Source organism: Cervus canadensis, chromosome 7 (assembly GCF_019320065.1).
Source record: "Cervus canadensis isolate Bull #8, Minnesota chromosome 7, ASM1932006v1, whole genome shotgun sequence".
Classification (NCBI taxonomy): Eukaryota; Metazoa; Chordata; class Mammalia; order Artiodactyla; family Cervidae; genus Cervus; species Cervus canadensis.
Window position 1 is genome coordinate 2,689,437 of NC_057392.1, and position 18,852 is coordinate 2,708,288.

An 18,852-nucleotide genomic window follows, 5' to 3' on the forward strand; every position below is an offset into this window, starting at 1 on the left:
TTATACAACAGATACCTATTTTGCACCTGTTATGTGCTAGGCATCATGCTAGAGGATAGAGATACAAAGGAGAACAACTCAGAAAAGGCCTCAGATGTCACAAAGAGAGGAAGAAGATGAGAACAGATAAAAGATGAGTCAACAAATATGACAATTTCAAAAAAAATAAAGCTTTAAAGGAGAAGAAACACAGTAATTATGGAAGAATATCATAAATGTGGTATAAGGGTTTCATTAAATAGAATGGAGACAGGGAAGGCCTCTCTGAGTAGGTGACGTTTGTACTGAGGCAGAGGGAGGCAAGCCATGCGAGGAGTCCAGGGAAGAAGCTTCTCTCAATTAAAAGGACAGGAAGGACAAGCCAAGCCCCTGGTCCTTTTCCAGAGCCTCCACCTCCCAGATATCAGATCTCATGAACATTTACTTTCTATTCTGTCCTACTGTAACACACTAGTTCTAAGCCCAGGTTCCCTTCACGGTGATCACAAGCCTGAAGGATTCTCAAATTTATTAGAAGCGTCACCATCCCAGGTCCAACCTTCTGTTCATGATCAACACTACAAGAACTACATTACTTTATCCTATCAGTTTATGTATACATAGTCTTTGAATCTCCTCCTAGCCAGAAGTTAGATCTGTGCTCAAAGCACACTTACAAGAAGAAGGAGAGACAAGAAATGGGGAGAAACTGATGTTTCCCGGTTCCCGGAGTTACTCCCTTTCTGAAGCCTAGCCACAGTCATGCCATCAGCATATGAGCCACTTATCATCAATACTTTAAAAAAACACACGCAAGCTAGCTTGAATTACTTACAATCAAAAGACATTAGCCATAATATTCCCTCCACTTTTCCCTCTGGCAGGCAAGAATTTCTATTTAATGCCAGTTCTGAACTCTGCACCTAGTGATTTAACATAATGATGTGTGACCACACTTTCTCATTCATGTATTTTCTTCCTGATGGTAGAGAAGTTTCACTAGACAGTCTGTCATTTCTTAGATGTTGGTGGTTTGTACTATTTTCCAAATATAATACTGGAAGCATTTAGCCTTCAAATTGCCCAGCTGCTGTTTATTTCATATCTTTCATCTGATGGCTATGCACTTTGATAATAATGTGTCATTTTCCTGATTCTGTCATGTTTACATGTTTCTCTAAATGTTCATTTTGACATGAGAGTCATTTCTTTCCTATAAATATTTTAACAAGTCTTATAATGTTTGCCTTGATAGCATTGAAAGTTTTGAAATGGGTTTTATTGGAACAAAATACCAATGCTCTATTCTTCAATCAGTAATTACGTGTAAAAGAAATGTCACATTTTCCTTCTCACTTGTTAATTTAGTTCAGTGTATCAGGGATCTAAGGGCTTCTCTGGTGGCTTAGATGGTAAAGAATCCGCCAGCAATGCAGGAGACCTGGGTTCAATCCCTGGGTTGGAAAGATCCCCTGGAGGAGGGCATGGCAACCCACTCAGTATTCTTGCCTGGAGAATCACCATGGACAGAGAAGCCTGACAGGCTACAGTCCACGGGGTCATAAAGAGTCGAACATGACTGAGCACAGAGACTGTATCAATTTTAATCTCACATAGACCCCGGTTCGATTCCTGGGCTGGGAAGATCCTCTGGAGAAGGAATAGGCTACCCACTCCAATATTCTTGGACTTCCCTCGTGGCTCAGATGGTAAAGAATCTGCCTGCAGTGCAGGAGACCTGGGTTTGATCCCTGGGTTGGGAAGATTCCCTGGAGGAGGGCATGGCAATCCACTCCAGTATTCTTGCCTGGAGAATCCCCGTGGACAGAGGAGCCTGACAGGCTACAGTCCATGGGGTCACTAAGAGGCGGACAAGACTGAGAGACTAAGCACAGCACAGCACAAATACATAATAAAAGCAAAATCAGGAACAGATGCTAAACTTTACAGGAAAAGAAGCACTAGAAACTATTTCACACACACACAAAATAATAATGGTAACTTGGAATTTGTTCCTAATAAGAACAAGTTTTCCTGAGAATACAAATTCTGCTTTTTAGTAGCCATCACCACTTTTACTTGTAAAGAATAATTTCAATAGAAGAATTTTGGAAACAAACAATTATTGGAAAGATTCAGACATTTAAGTCACTTTCTTAGTATAAACAAATGATCCTTAGGTACTATCTCTAGGATGATTTTAGTAATCCATCTACAGTTGATTTAATTATGCCAATAAATATTTTAATTAAAAGACAAATCACATTTAGATACGTGATGTTTAATGGAAACTCTAAAAGGATATATTGGAGATATAATGTGTTCATATTTTGGTATTCAAAGCCCATAGATGGTGTATAATAGAAGAGTCTAGTAAATAGGCAATTTCATCCAGATATACATATTTTCAAAGCATCAGACCAGCCCATTTACCCCATTCTCTTTGAGATCCCCCCTGACACAATGGGCTGAGATGCTGGCAGCCAGTTTTGTAAGTGAAAGTAAGAAAATAAGCAACTAAAATATATACTACTTATATGATAAAAAGTGTCATGGAGAAAAATAAACCAAGGAAGGGGCTCAGTCATATTTAATGCATCTTTTCCATAGGGGAGCATTCATGTTCTATTTTAAATATGAGTATGATTTTATTTTATAAATATTTGAGAGAAATCTGATGAGACTTTTAATATTTAGGATCTAATAGAACACAAAGCTATTTAGAGACTTTAAAGATGTGTAAAGGAAACACAATGTTATAATGCTTTAAAAACAGTTCCTTTATGGGACAAATTGAGAGAGTATCACTGAAATGATCACATACACTATTGTGTGTAAAATAGATAGCTAGGGGGAAGTTGCTGAATAGCCCAGGGAGCTCAGCTTGGTGCTCTGTGATGACCTAGAGGGGTGGGATGGGAAGTGGGTGGGAGAGAGATTCAAAAAGGGAGGGGATATATGTATATTTACAGATGATTCACGCTGTTGTATAGCAGAAACCACCACAACATTATAATGCAATTATCCACCAATTAAAAATAAATAAAAATTAAAAAACAGTTCCTATAAATATAAAAAGCTTTACCAAATTATAGGGAATAGCATTTGTTTAGCAACAAGATCATCCACATTCATGTCCATCAATGCCACACCTCCTCCAACAAAGCACATATCACACACACATGAATGTCTATGAAAGCAAATATATTTCATTAAGTTAGTAAAATTACTCACAGGAAAACATGGAAAAATAGATTTGAGAAGAACTTTATCCCTTGGTCTTATCCTTCTGCATCAACCTGTTTCTCACAGGAAGTCTGCTATGACCCACTACAGTTTACAAAACACATCTCATTTCCAGGAAGCTTTTAATACAACCATTTTGCCTCACACTCTAGTTGTACACGTTTACTTCCCATTGTGCTGACAGACTTCCAGTTCCTTAAAAGTGTAATGTTTATCAAAAGAGTATTTTTAAATACTTAACAACCTTTTAGTAACTTGTTCAAAATGACTTATCCAATGATATAGTAGATATTATTTCAGAACAGAGTAGTTATTATGTTTTAAACAGGACGTTTAGAGAATTCTTAAGATATGATGCTTAAGTGTATCATAAAGACCACAGTCAACTCAGAAGAACTTGAAATTATGAAAAACTGCGGCTGAAAATATCCTTAGGAATAATTTAATCCTATTTCCTTGTAAGAGGAAAAAGATGAAAATCAATGAGAAGAAGTGATTTCCCCATGATTATTCAGCTCAGTAGTGGTAAAGAGAGGCCTCACTCATAAATATTCAGGCATCTAAATCTTCTTTCTCAAAAGCTTGGCAAATGCTCTCAATTTTAAAATGTAATATTCTGAACTATTACAATTCAGCAGATAAACTGTATTTTTTAAAGAATTGGATAAACTATCCTTAAAATGCTTAAGTATGCTCTGAGAATGTATTTCCTTAAATTTACCCATAGACATCACTAGCTTTGTGATAGCTAAATAGCAGCATTCAAGTCTTCTCTGCCAAATGATGTTTAACAGAAATAAAAACAGCCTTCACCCTGAGGTTGCAGCCATCCTGATCTTGGTGCCCCTCTGTCTAAAATGAAGACATTCAGGTAGACATTGTAGTAGCTCTCAGCAAAGAACATCTATTCTCAAGCCCAAAGAGCTAATTCAACCTTAAGGATGAGGCATTTTGTTATGTCATCCTCCAGGTCTGACCTAACCTCAGAGATGAAGAGATTATTCATGGTGACTCAGCTCTGGAGTGACAGCAAAAAAACAACTAAAAAGTGGGTACAGATGGAATTCAAATCTGGAACATTATAAGACAGAGTTCTTTTAGGATCACAGCTTCCCTAGGAAATTACCTTGGAGGTTTTGTCAAGGACTGCCTCCTGGCATCCTACAGAGTAAAGCACACAACTGAATTTTGTTTTCCCTCAGTAGAGATCAAAGAAAATGTCCTAAACATTCTCTTTCCTTCCACCAACATCACTTTTGGCCAGGCATGCACATATATATACAAGGCAGCTGCTTAGAGGGAAAAGGGAAAACTCAGCATTTTACAAAAATGTTAACTTACAGTAAATTAAGGTGTGTGTGTGTGTGTGTGTGTGTGTGAGGGAAAAGGGAAAACTCAGCATTTTACAAAAATGTTAACTTACAGTAAATTAAGGTGTGTGTGTGTGTGTGTGTGTGTGTGAGCTCAATCGTGTCCAATTCTTTGTGACTCCATGGACTATAGCCCACCATGCTCCTCTGTCCATTTTATTTTCCAGGCAAGAATACTGGAGTGGGTTGCCATTTTCTGTCCTGCTCCAGGGGATCTTCCCAACCCAGAGAAGATGGGACTTGCATCTCTTGAGTCTCTGCATTGGTAGGCAGATGCGATACCACTGTGCTACCTGGGAAACCCAGTAAGCTAAGGTACTAATGGTTTACTATGATGAGACAGCCCATTCTGATGCCGCTTTAAATCACCTGAAAGTGGTAAAGATGAACTTGCTCTTCTAAAGATATCAAATGTAAACAGAAAAAAAAATTAATGAACGTGTCCTACTTCTTCAGATTAAGCTTTCTCTGCCTTTAAGAATGATTTTTCAACAAGCTTCTGTTTGGAAACTGGCTGAAAACTCTTCCTGGTCTTGCTGAAGACAGGTGGTTGGTAGGTGAAGGATGAGCTCCCTAGTCCACACCTCTTCTTCTTTTTCCCAGTTTCTCATATATGTAACTCTCCGCACATTCATCCACAGACAGAAATGCCCTCCAAAGATAGGACAACCTCTTAAAATGTGGCAACACGTATGAGCATATATTTTGTTGAGCTCAAGGCCTGGTATAAACTAACTTTTTAGTGTCAAAATATAAAATGGTGCAAGGCAAGTATTGGAGATCACATCACAGACATATATTTTTAAAGGCATCAAGTTGTCAAAAACTTGCCAAGAGGAAACAAATATCACACATAGAAAAAAATGTTGCCAAAAACTTGAACAAAGTTGAAAGATCTGCAGACCCATAAAATCCTTTGCCAGTAGCACTAAATATAACCTGGCGTGGCATGTAAATGCAAAAGCTAATCTCAACTGATGGGTTATTTCCTAACATGTGACTTGAGAGTATTTTAAAAGGAAACACAAAACAGATATGAACATTACTTTGTAGCTGTGGCCAAAACTCAGAATTTTTATTAAAACCAGGCAAGAAGGGTAAATGAAAAACGAATGACTTGAATTCATAGTTTTTTTAATCACTCTTTATCCCTCCATAACACACCAAAAAGCCAGTAAGTACATGCTTCTTAATTAGTAAAAACACTTTTGGGGAAAGAATTGCTAGGACTTTCTAACGAGACCCAAAATACTACACCGTTTTCTTAAGGAATTTATTCATCCAAAAGTATGACATAAATACATTTTTCTTCAGGGACTGAATCACCTAGATATGTTTTTGACAGTCTGGACAGCTTGTCAGAATAACAAAAGCATTGCTAAAGATCTAGAGAGATTAACTATTTTCCCCATGATTGCCAAGATTCATCTAGATTTTAGAGATGGTAACAGCATACTTAAAACTGAGAACTTAGCTTTATGAATTCAGTTAAGAGTGAACAGATCATTTTCTCAAAATCAGACTGAAATACCTGTACTTGAAAAAGTATACATCACAAGAAAAAAATTAAAATTGAAAGAGAAATTTAACGATGCTTCTATACATTTTTACCTTAAATTTTTACTGTGGCTGCCATTAAAAATGAGATAAACCTTTTTTTAAAAAAACATTGCCTCATGCCTTTATTTTCTACTCCTTTTTAATATTCATCATCCTAGCACTATGTGCATCAAAAGCAAATCTATTTTAAACATATCTTAGCAGAATAATATGAATAAGAGACCCTCAAATATTGGTGATATGGACTTAAACTATGGAAGTTTATTGAGTGGGAGCAGATCAAATGAGAAGTAGGATGTGAATTACAGGGGCCAAGGTGCTTAGTCACTCAGTCATGTCCGACTCTTTAAGACCACATGGACTGTGACCCACCAGGCTCCTCCGTCCATGGAATTTCCCAGGCAAGAATACTGGAATGGGTTGCATTTCCTCCTCTATTCTCCTCCAAAGGATCTTTCCGACCCAAGGATCAAACTGACATCTCCCACGTCTCCTGCATCAGCAGGCAGTCTTTACCACTGAGCCACCTGGAAAGCCAAGGCCTATGTCATGAAAGAAGACCCAAACCAAGGCAGTGTTTCAGGGAAGAGACAATTCTGACTCCATGTTGGATCTGTTTCTTTTACTTTAACCTTTCCTTCCTGCTGCTTTTGTTCATGAAAAGGATACTGTCCACACATAATGGCCTGCCTCAGGGAACCCTGCCCCTCTGTCTAAATATTAAACCAAAATGTCTTTGTTCAGGACCCTGTCCACCTGCGGAAGCAGGAAGAAAGAAATGAACACAGCATCTCCCAAAGGCTGGACTTCCCACGTGGCGCTAGTGGTAAAGAACCTGACTGCCAATGCAGGAGATGTAAGAGATGCAAGTTCAATCCCTGGGTTGGCAAGATGCCCTGGAGGGGGGCATGGCAACCCACTCCAGTATGCTTGCCTGGGAAATCCCATGGACAAAGAAGCCTGGCAGGCTACAGTCCATAAGGGTCACAGAAAGATGGAAATGTCTTAGAAACTAAACAACAACAACACATGTATGTTAATAAACATACATACATTTCCTAGCTCTGTGCACTGAAAAGGCTTAGAAGCAATGACACTCCACTAGCAACAGTCATGCTGAGGGCCCACGTGTTGCTTTCTGTATCATTCTCCAATTAAGGAACCAGCGGTCTTTGGAAAAATGGCTGATTCTAGGGCTGGGGCAGGGAATACAAGAGATGAACCTGGAGGGCTTTGCAGTGCCAGCAAGTAAGGAAATGCTGAAAAAACAAATAATCCAATCATGTCAAAAAGACACAGAAGAAGAGCTCTGAAGAGCTCTCAATGGCCAAAGCTAAAATAGTTTAAACAATACAGGAAATAATATAACATTGGGTTGTCACTAAAATATAAAATAAATACCCAGAAGTCTGTACTGATATACATAAATGATTAAATAAGTAAATAAATGGGGGAGAAGAGACAAATCTCTCATATGATAGAATTCCAAATAATTTATGAAGATACTTCTCCTCTAAAAGATGTAGCTTAACTCCCTACCGGTCCAGTACAGTCTGTACTCAGTGGCCTGCTTTCAAAGAATAGAATAGGAAAGCAAAAAAAAAAAAGTAACTTTACAGGAAAAACCTGATAAAGGCTACCTAAAACAGGTGATCAAGGTTGACATTCATCAGTGATAAGTCATGCTGGCAACATGAACTCTTGGTATAAACATAAACCTTAATGCAACAAGAATAGTACTACACCCGTCTGCTCATTCTCCCCAAATCCCATAACCCTAGTCTAACCATGAAGAAAACATCAGACAGTACCCTTCAAAATTGCCAAGGACACTAAAACCAAGGGAAGTTTGAGAAATTGTCATAGATGAGAGGAGGTTGGGGAGATGGGGACTAAAAGTAATGTGATATTCTGGAACAGAAACGGGACATGAAGCAAAAACTAGTGAAATCTAAATAAAGTATGGAACCAAGTTAGTATATGTGCTGCCGAAGCAAGCACACTGAACCAAGTTAACAATATACCAACATCGGGTCCTTGGGCTTCCCAGATGGCTCAGTGGTAAATAATTCGCCTGCCAATGTAGGAGACACGGTTTCAATTAGATTCCCTGAAGGAGGGATGGAAACCCAATCCAGTATTCTTGCCTAGAAAATTCCATGGACAGAGGAGCTTGGCGGGCTACGGTCCATGGGGTTGCAAAGAGCTGGACACGACTGAGCACCTAGCATCTAGTGGGCACCTAGTGGGTCTTTAGTTCTGACAAAATTACCACTGAGATGAAAAATGCTGATGATAGGGGGAAGCAGATGAGGGCTATACAGGAACTATCTCGTACTATCTTTGCGACTTTTCTGTTAACTCTAGAAAGCTTAATAAAGCTTACTGATGTTTTCCAGAAACCAATACAATTCTGTAAAGCAATTATCCTTCAATTCAAAAATAAATAAGTAAAAACATACCTGGCAACCAACTCTTGGAGAATTCCTCTGGCTCCTACTCTCTGGCTTAAGCCTTACTTACATCTGCTTTCCCAACATTCTATCCTACATTCTAGGACCTGGAGTCTCTTAATTTGCCTAGCCCTTTGGACTAAAGAAGTCTGGATGACTCATGGTCTCCCAGTGAAAAACAATAAACTATATTTGTTGTGTTTTTATTTGTTTGTTTTGGCCACACCATGCAGCAAGTGGGATCTTCGTTTCCCAACCAGGGATCAAACCCAGGACCCTTGCAGTGGAAGCACAGAGTTTTAACCACTGGGCAGCCAGGGAATTCCCCTAAATATATATATATCACATTAATAACTATATATCACATAATAATGTGATATAATATGATATTATATATGATAATGATAATAATATATATCACATGATATATATCACATGATAATAAATATATATCACATAAATAAATATATATCACATTACAAGTGTACAAAACAAAAATATACTAAAAGTAAAAATACAACAGATAATGACTGCTAGCAACACTCTACATTGCCAATTAGGCTTTTCTGAAATAAAAACAAAGTTCCACATGCTATTTAGAAACCCATTTTGTTCCCCTAAGTGTATTTAGGAAACTTAAGCTTTAAAGCCCCACATAAGCATAGACCCCTTTTACAGGTATCTGAATCTATCTTCTTAAAGAAATTCTGTAAACTTCAGGCCCCACATATCTGGATTCACCCACTTCCATGTGAATAAATGTATCTCTGCATTATCATTTTAAGTGCCAGAAGGTATCAGTATTTGACTGCATAGATGGACCATCCTTTTTTCAATTAATCCCTTAAAGAGATATCTAGCTTTTCTAAATTCTTTACAATATCACCCAGGACTTGCACTTGGGTGTTGAGTTAGGACCTCTAATCAGCTTCCTCTGTGCCCTGAAGCCCCACACTAAATTAAGGTTCCTAGCTAGGACCCCTGCTCTTGGTGCTCCTGTGCCCTATAGGTCTTGAGAAGAGAACTGGGAGGAAATTTTGGAAAACAGAAAATAAGTGCAAATTCTTGAGGAGGAGTCCCTGGTGGCTCAGATGGTAAAGAATCTGCCTGCCAATGCAGGAGATACGGGTTTGATCCCTGGGTCAGAAAGATCCTCTGGAGAAGGAAATGGCCACCTACTCCAATATTCTTGCCTGGAGAATCCCATGGACAGAGAGCCTGGTGGGCTACAGTCCATAGGGTGGCAAAAGCAGGACATGACTTAGTGACTAAATCACTTGAGGAGGAAATCAGGGGGAGGAAATTGTGTTTTGGAGAATATTATTATGACAATCATTTAATCACCAAATTAGTATAGCATGTGTGCGCTTTGTAAATGTAATGCTCAGAGTAACAGGGAAAAGAAACTATGAGAAATCTGAGACCCCCTGAAGTGGTGGATATAACCCCAGGGACATGGGATCCCTTAATATGGCTCTTAGGAGAGCAGTCTTTGAAATATAAATAAATAAATAGGAAATAGAGGGTCTCCTGAGAGGGCAGGGATAGAATACGTGGGTAGGTACACTTTAGAAGCGTAGTGCATAAATTATCTTATTTTTTCTCCTGTGAAGATAGGTGGCCCCAACTTGCAGGAAGAGGACTTTGAAATATGCACAAGTTAACAGAGGAAATTAAAATAAAGCAAATTCATACCAGCAGCACAGGGGATAGCTTAAGAGTTTAGGAATGAAGCTTTGTATGTCACTAACCAGACACTAGGGGCTTCCCTGGTGACTACTCAATAGTGAAAAATCCTCCTGCCAATGCAGGAGACGTGGTTTTGATCCCTGGGTTGGAAAGATCCCCTGGAGGAGGGAATGGCAACCTACTCCAGTATTCTTGCCTGGAGGATCCCCATGGACAGTGGAGCTTGGCAGGCTACAGACATGGGGTGGCAGAGAGTCGGACACAACTGAGCAAACACACAGCACACAAGCAGACCCGAGATACACTGAAGGAGTCACACAGGTCCAGCAGGGTCACAACAGAACGCCGGCAAGCCCCAGGAGGGGCAAGGCAAGGAAAAGAGGCCTTGTTCCTTCTGACAACGGTGGGCAGAAAAGAGTGGTTGTGAAGGAAAGACTCTCAAATATGAAACTTATAGGGCCAGAGTGGGAGCGGCAGAATGAAAAAGCGCTGAGGGAGGGGGACAAATCCCATTTTTGCAGTTCACTAGCTCTGTGGCCTTGGGCAGGCATTTAACTTCTAAGGCCATAGTTTCCAGTATGTAAAAAGGAAACAGCCTACCTGTCTTGCCTTAAAGATTTGATTTAAAGTGTTAAGCACAAATCCTATCACTTAGTATGTGCTCTGGGGAGCCTCATTTAAAATGATATGAACAGACTTAAATGAATTGTTTCTTCTCTCTCCCTGTTTCCTTTTGCTAGCTTCTCTCCCCAAGCTCCAGGTCATCTCTGTGTTTTCTTATTTAGCTCTTTTCACCTGCTGCTCCAAATTTTCAAAAGATGAATTGTTCAGTAACTCTGGGTATAGGCTTATTCCTTAGGTTTATTTACAATGACTAATCCCTTTGTTTCCAAAGATATAATTAAGGAACCTCTGGGCACTCTTGCACTTAGTAAGACATACACCTGTGTGGACACTGTTGATGTTGCTCCTGGTTTCCTCACAGCAATTGCTGCGCCCTTTCCAACTCTCGGACAACAATGAATAACTTTCTACTCATCTCCTTAGTGCCAACCAGATATTAGAATTAAAAGATGTGTGACAGTTTGGAGATCTCTGAGCAAGTTAAAAATAAAAATCCCACGTTACCCAGCAATTCTACTCCTGTATATAACCTGCAAAATTGAAAACAGGAACTCAATCAGTCACCTGTAGGCCACCATTCCATTCAGTATTATTTACAATAGCCAAGAGATGGAAATTATCCAAGCATTCATCAAGATATATAGATGATGTTGTAGAGACACACAACAGAATGTTATTTATTCATAATAAGGAATAAAATTCTGCTAAACACTACAACATGAGTGAGCCTTAAAAATATTATGCCAAGTAAGGAAGCCAGACACAAAACGACAAATGTTGTATGACTCCACTTACATGAAATATTTAGAATAGACAAACTCATAGAGATAGAAAGTAAATTAGAAGCCTGGGGTTGGGGAAAGGGATAATATGCAGCTGTTGCTTAATTATGTACAGAGTTTTGCTTGAGGTGATGCAACATTTTTGAAATTTTGGTGATGGCTACACAATATTGTGAGTGTAATTAATAGCCACTGAATTGCATGCTTAAAATACTTAAATGACAAATGTTTTACATATTTTACCATAGAAAAAAAAAGTCATGACACATTGGAAAAAGCACTCTAATTCACCAGTTAGAACACAAGCATGTCTTTAAATTTTAATATATCTGAATATATCTGAACATTTGTTTTACCATCTCTGTGTCTTACATTTGCTGTCTACCAGGCTGTGGTTGTGAAGTGGAGCCACTGTCTGCACATGTTCAAATGTGGTTGATACACTCCTTATCATTGAAAAGGCACAATCTCTTAACACTTCGGCTGACACATTACTCAAGAACCATTTAAGGAGAAAAATATGAGTGTTGTTATTTTTTGTCTGAAATCCTATTACTTCTGTTGGTAAGCTCAAGACAATTCCAATATCAAAACTTAAAGAATTGGTGGCCATGACTTGGAAAAAAATCTGGACACAGCACCAAAACACTCTTTGGAGAAATGTGGCTGTACCAATGTACTTGATGACACAAAGGATGACATATAGTGTGGAAAATCACATACCGTGAGGGTACTGTAGAGAAAAGTCAGTCAAGAGAGTAGATGAATTTTGACTATAAAATGTTTTGCAAATCCCTTAGCTAATCTCTGTTGCTTATATTTTCCCTTTTAAGTACACACTCCAAACGTCTAAACAAGCTCTTTAGGTACACAGAAACCAAAAATTCTAAGTGATAGTATTCACTGTGACATAGCAATCAGCAATATTTTTTTAACCTCCCTCCCCTTAGGAATATATAAAGGTATCTCACAAGCAATAGCAGCTTAAATTTGATAAATGCAGTCATTGTGGCTAATAGCCAAAGATTAATATCCTTAATAAGATGAGGCACTCCTATAAATCAATAGAAAAACATGAACCAGCTTTTAAAAATGGTCAAAGGATAACAGCAAGCAGTTTACAAAACAATTACATGGCCATCAAAAATACTGGAAAGATGGTTGAACTCACAAGGGCTAGAGTTATAGTGCTGGAGCAAGACATTGACTCATTTCCAAGTGGAAGGCTACTCCTGGCCTGTCTTCTCCCCTTCCGCAGTGACTCATCTAACTGGTGAGTTAGGGAAGGGAACTGGATATGTGTGGTTCAGACACTTTCTTTCTCCTTCCTTATGGGGTATGACTATCTTATGAATCGCAAACTCTCTGAGATGTTTTCCAAGGAGAGATTACCAACGGCAGAAGGTCTGTTATTTTCCACCTCTGCTAAAAGTGGGGAAGATTCATTGTAGGATATAGCACTCAGAAAGCTATTGTTAAGAGGGATATAGGTCATGCTGTCCAACAGCTTTCTCAATAGCAAAGGCAATATTCTCTATCTTTTTGATTGCAGCATCTGTCTCTTAATTTACTCTAAATCAGGTAGGAAGGTAAAAGGGTATTATTAGCTTTCTCAAGCTTCATCAGCTAAGTATCAATAGTAAGGGAAATAGTATTTTGCACAAAATACTCATAAAAAGAAAAATAAACCATTACCCTCTTTTGAAAAGTGAAAGTGTTATTCATTCAGTTATGTCCCACTCTGTGATCCCATAAACTGTAGTCCACCAGGCTACTCTGTCCATGGAATTCTCCAGGCAAGAATACCGGAGTGGGCAGCCTTTCTTTTCTCCAGGGAATCTTCCTGACCCAGTGATCAAACCTGTGTCTCCTGCCTTATAGGCAGATTGTTTGCCATCTGAGCCACAAAGTAGAGGTCTCTAACCTTGAAGGCATAGAGGTAAATAAACTACGACATTATTTTGGCCCATCATGCCTTATAGCATTTACAATAGTGTTTTATGAAATGGAATATAGTGACATAAACACAATTTCTTTCCTTTTTTTTTTTTTTTTTCCCAGAGGAGAATAAAGAACTCTGGACAATGAACTTGGTACATTATACTTACAAATTACTCCTGGGTGTTATGAGATCAGGTCCTGCTCTTGGGCCCATGATACATTTTTTTCCTTCCTTAAATTCAACTTATTTTCATGGATATGTATAGGTATATTCACAAAATAATTTAGGATAGGTCAGATAAAAGTGATAATGTTGAGGGCTAGGATGATAATTTTAAACAGTGGACTCTAGGAATTCCCTGGCAGTTCAATAGTTAGGACCCAGCACTTTCACAGCTGGGACCTGGGTCTGATCTCTGGTTGGGGAGCTAAGATACTGCAAGCTGTGTGGTACAGCCAAAAATATACATAAATATAAAAGTAAGAATCCGTGTTGGCAGGCAGTACGAAGCCCATTCTCATACAGTTTTGGGGAGTATAAGTTGGTAAGTCTTTGGAGAGTTTGGAAGCTATGTTTTCATATTTAAGTACAAATATCTTTGAGCTGGAATTCACTTTCTAGAGAAGTACTTAAATATGTACAGTGTTATTTGTATAAAGATATTCAAAACAGTTGCGTTTAAGAGTAAAAAACTGGATATGATTTCAGAAGTAAAGAATGGTTATTTTTAGCATAAATACAATATAACAATTTAGAACAGAGGTTGGCAAACTGCTCCCATGGGCCAAACATGGCCTGTTTTTGCAAATAAAGCTTTATTGAACACAACCATCACCAGTTTTCATATTGTCTATAGCTGCTTTTGTGCTATAGGATAGAGTTCAGGAATTGCAATAAAGACCACATGGCCTACAAAGTATCAAAGAAAATGTTTGCCAACCTCTGATTTAGAAAAATGAAGTAGATTTAGACTGATAGGTTCTGATTCACACACACACACACACACAGTCCAGTTGAAGACTAGTATAATGCCTATTACATAGTTAGTATGATCTTCATTATATAAAAATCTGTATGTTGTTGTTGTGGTCACTCAGTCGTGTCCAACTCTTTGTGACCCCATGGACGGTAGCCTGCCAGGTTCCTCCGTCCATGGGATTCTCCAGGCAAGAATACTACATCAATACAATTCAACACAGGTAGCAAAAACAGCAGTTGCTTATTTGAAGGAGAGAAGAGCTGAGGTAGGGGGAGAGGGGTGATTTCAATGGGCATATATTCTTGTATTACTTTTGGAAATTCTTACATAGGCATCCAAAAGGGTAAAGAAAATGTCTGGATCTATCAAGCAATTTCTCTTTGCCTTCTAGCATCCCTATCCCTTTACTAAATCCTTGCTCTAGACTCATGTTGTGCCAAGCCAAGTAGGAAAACTCTTCATCTGATTCTGTCCCATTTTTACTGGTACTATAGGGATGAAGTGTCCATTATTTATTATCAGTAAATTTGCATATTTTTTCATATCAGCGCCACTATATCTCTTTTGAAAACTGTAACGCTCAAGTTATATATACTATCATGGTTTCATTTAATATTGATCAGATAAAGAAAATTCTAAGTAAAACCATGAGCTGAAAACAAGTGGCTGTACCTTAAGTATCATTTTTTTTCTATAATTGAGATTTATTTAAGTAACTGACATTCTTAAGTAACTGACATTTTTCTTACTTTAGATATTTCAAGGAAATATGCAAAAATTAAGCTTCAAAAGTGATAATTTAACAAATAGTCTTGAAACAATTCCCCTCCCCCCAAGAAAGCTGGTGATTTTTATTTGCCTTTTGATTATAATTATCCTATGAAGCACAGGAGGGCTTCCCAGGTGAATCAGTGGTAAAGAATCCACTTGCCAATGCAAGAGACTCAAGTTTGATCCCTGCCTTGGGAAGATACCCTGGAGGAGGAAATGGCAACCCACTCCAGGATCCTTGCCTAAAAAATCCCATGGACAGAGGAGCCTGATGGGCTACAGTTCATGGGGTCGCAGAGTCAAACATGACTGGGTGACCAAGGACACACACACACGAAGCATAAGAACCTGGAAACTTAAAATTCTCATGCTGAATCATATCTTTGGCAATTTCATCTAAACCACAGGATGTTTTCTAAAAATATCTGCTTCCTCTCCCCCTGCTAAAACTAGTTTAGAGCCTTACGTTAATAAAGAGGTCAAAGGCATGGGTGCTTGTGTATTGCCAGCTAGCAAGAAGCCAATTATTTAATCCTTGAATGAAGCCTCTTCTTTCTCTCTGGGCAAACCATCAATGTTTGTTATTACCATGTACTTGTATAGAACTTTACAGCTTACAAAGTGTTTTCCCATACATTACTGCATCTGGCCAGTAAACCTGTAGAAAGAGCCGGAGAGGACAGTCTGTGTTTGTTTAATGTGAACGCTATCTCATAGATGTTAAATAATCTGTCCAGGAGAACAACTGGCAAAGTGTCAAGGAAGATATTCAAACTCTCTGAGAAACATCTAAGTATACATTTTTAGCAGTTCAGAGATGTCTATCTCTCTTTTTCATGGCCTTTTCTCAGATGACATCAGAGAAATTATTTTTCCACGGGGGATGTGTGTTAAGCGTATGAGATATCTATTTGTGGCTTTAGCAACAGCAAATGACTTTTTAAATGAGAATATTAGTTTCAGAGGAAGACAAGAATTATACTCAAAACTTCATTACGTCTTAAGAGTACACCCGTATCGTTAACTAGTTTAAAACCAAAATCTGCCTGTAACTTCTCCTAATTGCTACCTTATTCCACTTCCCCAAAATTTGAAAATAATTTATGGCTGAAAAATATTATATAAAAGGAACACAATAATATACTGTCCCAGTAATAGTAGAAAAAAATCAAAGTAACTCAAAAATATTGGCATTGATTTAAAAAAATTCTGCAAGATTGACTTTTAGAATTGTTGATGAGACAATTGAAAACACACCTTTCAAAGTCTCAGAAAATAATTTGGAGTGGGTGTGTTTTTCTCACCATTCCCTCCTCACCAACACAATATTACCAAGTGATTATTTTTAAAAATGTAGATAACCTACATGGGAAGTCCTTAGAAGACTGTAAGTATAATTAAGTGAATACATTTTACAAAAAACTAAAACCAATAATCAATGTCTTTAAGTATAAAAATTAAAAAATGTAAAAACATGAGACCAGTCAGTGTCATTGGAGGGCCACTTTGTTCCAGGATTAAAGTGAAATAAGCAGAGTATAGCTTCTGCTTGTTCTGTCTTCATCTAAAAGCCTATAGGTGACCCCTCAGGATTTTGTTACCTAAACACCCGAGATAAACATCTAAAAGGAAAGCTAAAATTAACTCCCAGGACTGACTGCATAACGTTGAGCTTATTTTTAATGGTTTGTCACCTTACAAGGCAGACCTTATATATTCTTAGAACCTGGAGTATAAGACATGATGTACAGTTTCAAGTTATCTATAGGAAAAAGTGAAAAGAAAAACAAAAAAAAACCTTGAAAAGCTGAGGTAGGTCCCAGAGACAGAATGTTGTCAGCTTACCAAAAAAAAAAAAAAGCCCAAGAGAGTTGCAAGTTGTTTTATTTGGGGTAAAATAGAGACTATAGGCCAGGAGACTGCATCTCAGATAGCTCTGAGAAACTGCTCCAAAGAGGCAGGGGGAAGGTCAGTACATATGTTGATTTGCTGAAGGGGAAATACATCAATAGAGTGCATATTTTTTGCAGGTTTCTGTTAGTCACGATGGACAACTGTCATCATGGACTTCAGTGCTTGTCTAGATATGAGGTGATATAAGAATTAGGCTCATAAAATGGGCTCCTGAAAATATCTGAAGACCTGTCCTGACAGTTTTCTCCCCGGCACAGAGTGCCTCATTTCTGCTCTCCACTCTGAACTCCTTTCAGGGGTTGTTGAAAATCAGCAGCTGCAGAAGCACATGATTTAATCCTTGCAGAGGTAGATGGCAGGTGCGTTTATAGTTGACAATATATTAGTAAACTCTTGTTGGCAAAAGTAATCTAAGTAATCTATATAGATCTATGAGAGGTCTAACATTTCAAGGTCAAAGCAAAAAAGATCTTACCCTTTTCTCTTTCTACTCTTCTCCCTAAGTCTCTCTCCTAACCCTAATGTCTTTTTTTTTTAACCTTGCATCTTAACTTGGATTTCTCTACTTCTCCTTGCCCTCACAAAACTTTCCCTCCACTAATTAAAAATTGAGAACACATGTAAATGTTCTATGAAATTATATTTATATGGTCATCTTCGACTATATGCTTCTGGTTCTTAAAAGTTGCAACACAGTATAGCAGGGCTTCCCAGGTGGCTCAGTGGTAAAGAACTCACCTGCCAATGAAGAGAGACACGAGAGACGCGGGTTTGATCCCTGGGTCAGGGAGATCCCCTGGAGGAGAAAAAAGCAGCCCACTAACAGTTTGCCTAGACTTCCCTGGTAGCTCAGCTGGTCAAAGAATCCGCCTGCAATGCAGGAGACCCCAGTTTGATTCCTGAGTTGGGGAGGTCCCCTGGAGAAAGGATAGGCTACCCACTCCACCATTCATGGGCTTCCCTGGTGGCTCATATGGTAAAGAATCCACCTGCAATGTGGGAGACCTGGGTTCAGTCCCTGAGTTGGAAAGATCCCCTAGAGAAGGACATGGCAACTGACTTCAGTATCTTGCCCAGAGAATCCCATGGATAAAGGAGCCTAGCAGGCTACGGTCCAAAGGGTCGCAAAGTCAGACATGACTGGAAAACCAAGCACAGCAACAGTTTGCCTGGAAAAGTCCATGAGCAGAGGAGCCTAGTGGGCTGTGGTCCACGGGTCACAGAGTCAGACACAACTAAGCAAATGAGCACACGCATTGCAGAGAGAACGCTGAAGTCAACCAGAAAATCAACGGCGAGCCCTAGATCTGCCACTATTTTTGTGACAGGGGCAAATAACTTCAAAAGAAAGAGAACTAAAATGTCTTTATTCAAAATTTAGATATATAGCTCACTTAGCATAGTTTCGGAGAAGGCAATGGCACCCCACTCCAGTACTTTTTTTTTTTTCCATTTATTTTTATTAGTTGGAGGCTAATTACTTTACAATATTGTAGTGGTTTTTGCCATACATTGACATGAATCAGCCATGGAGTTACATGTA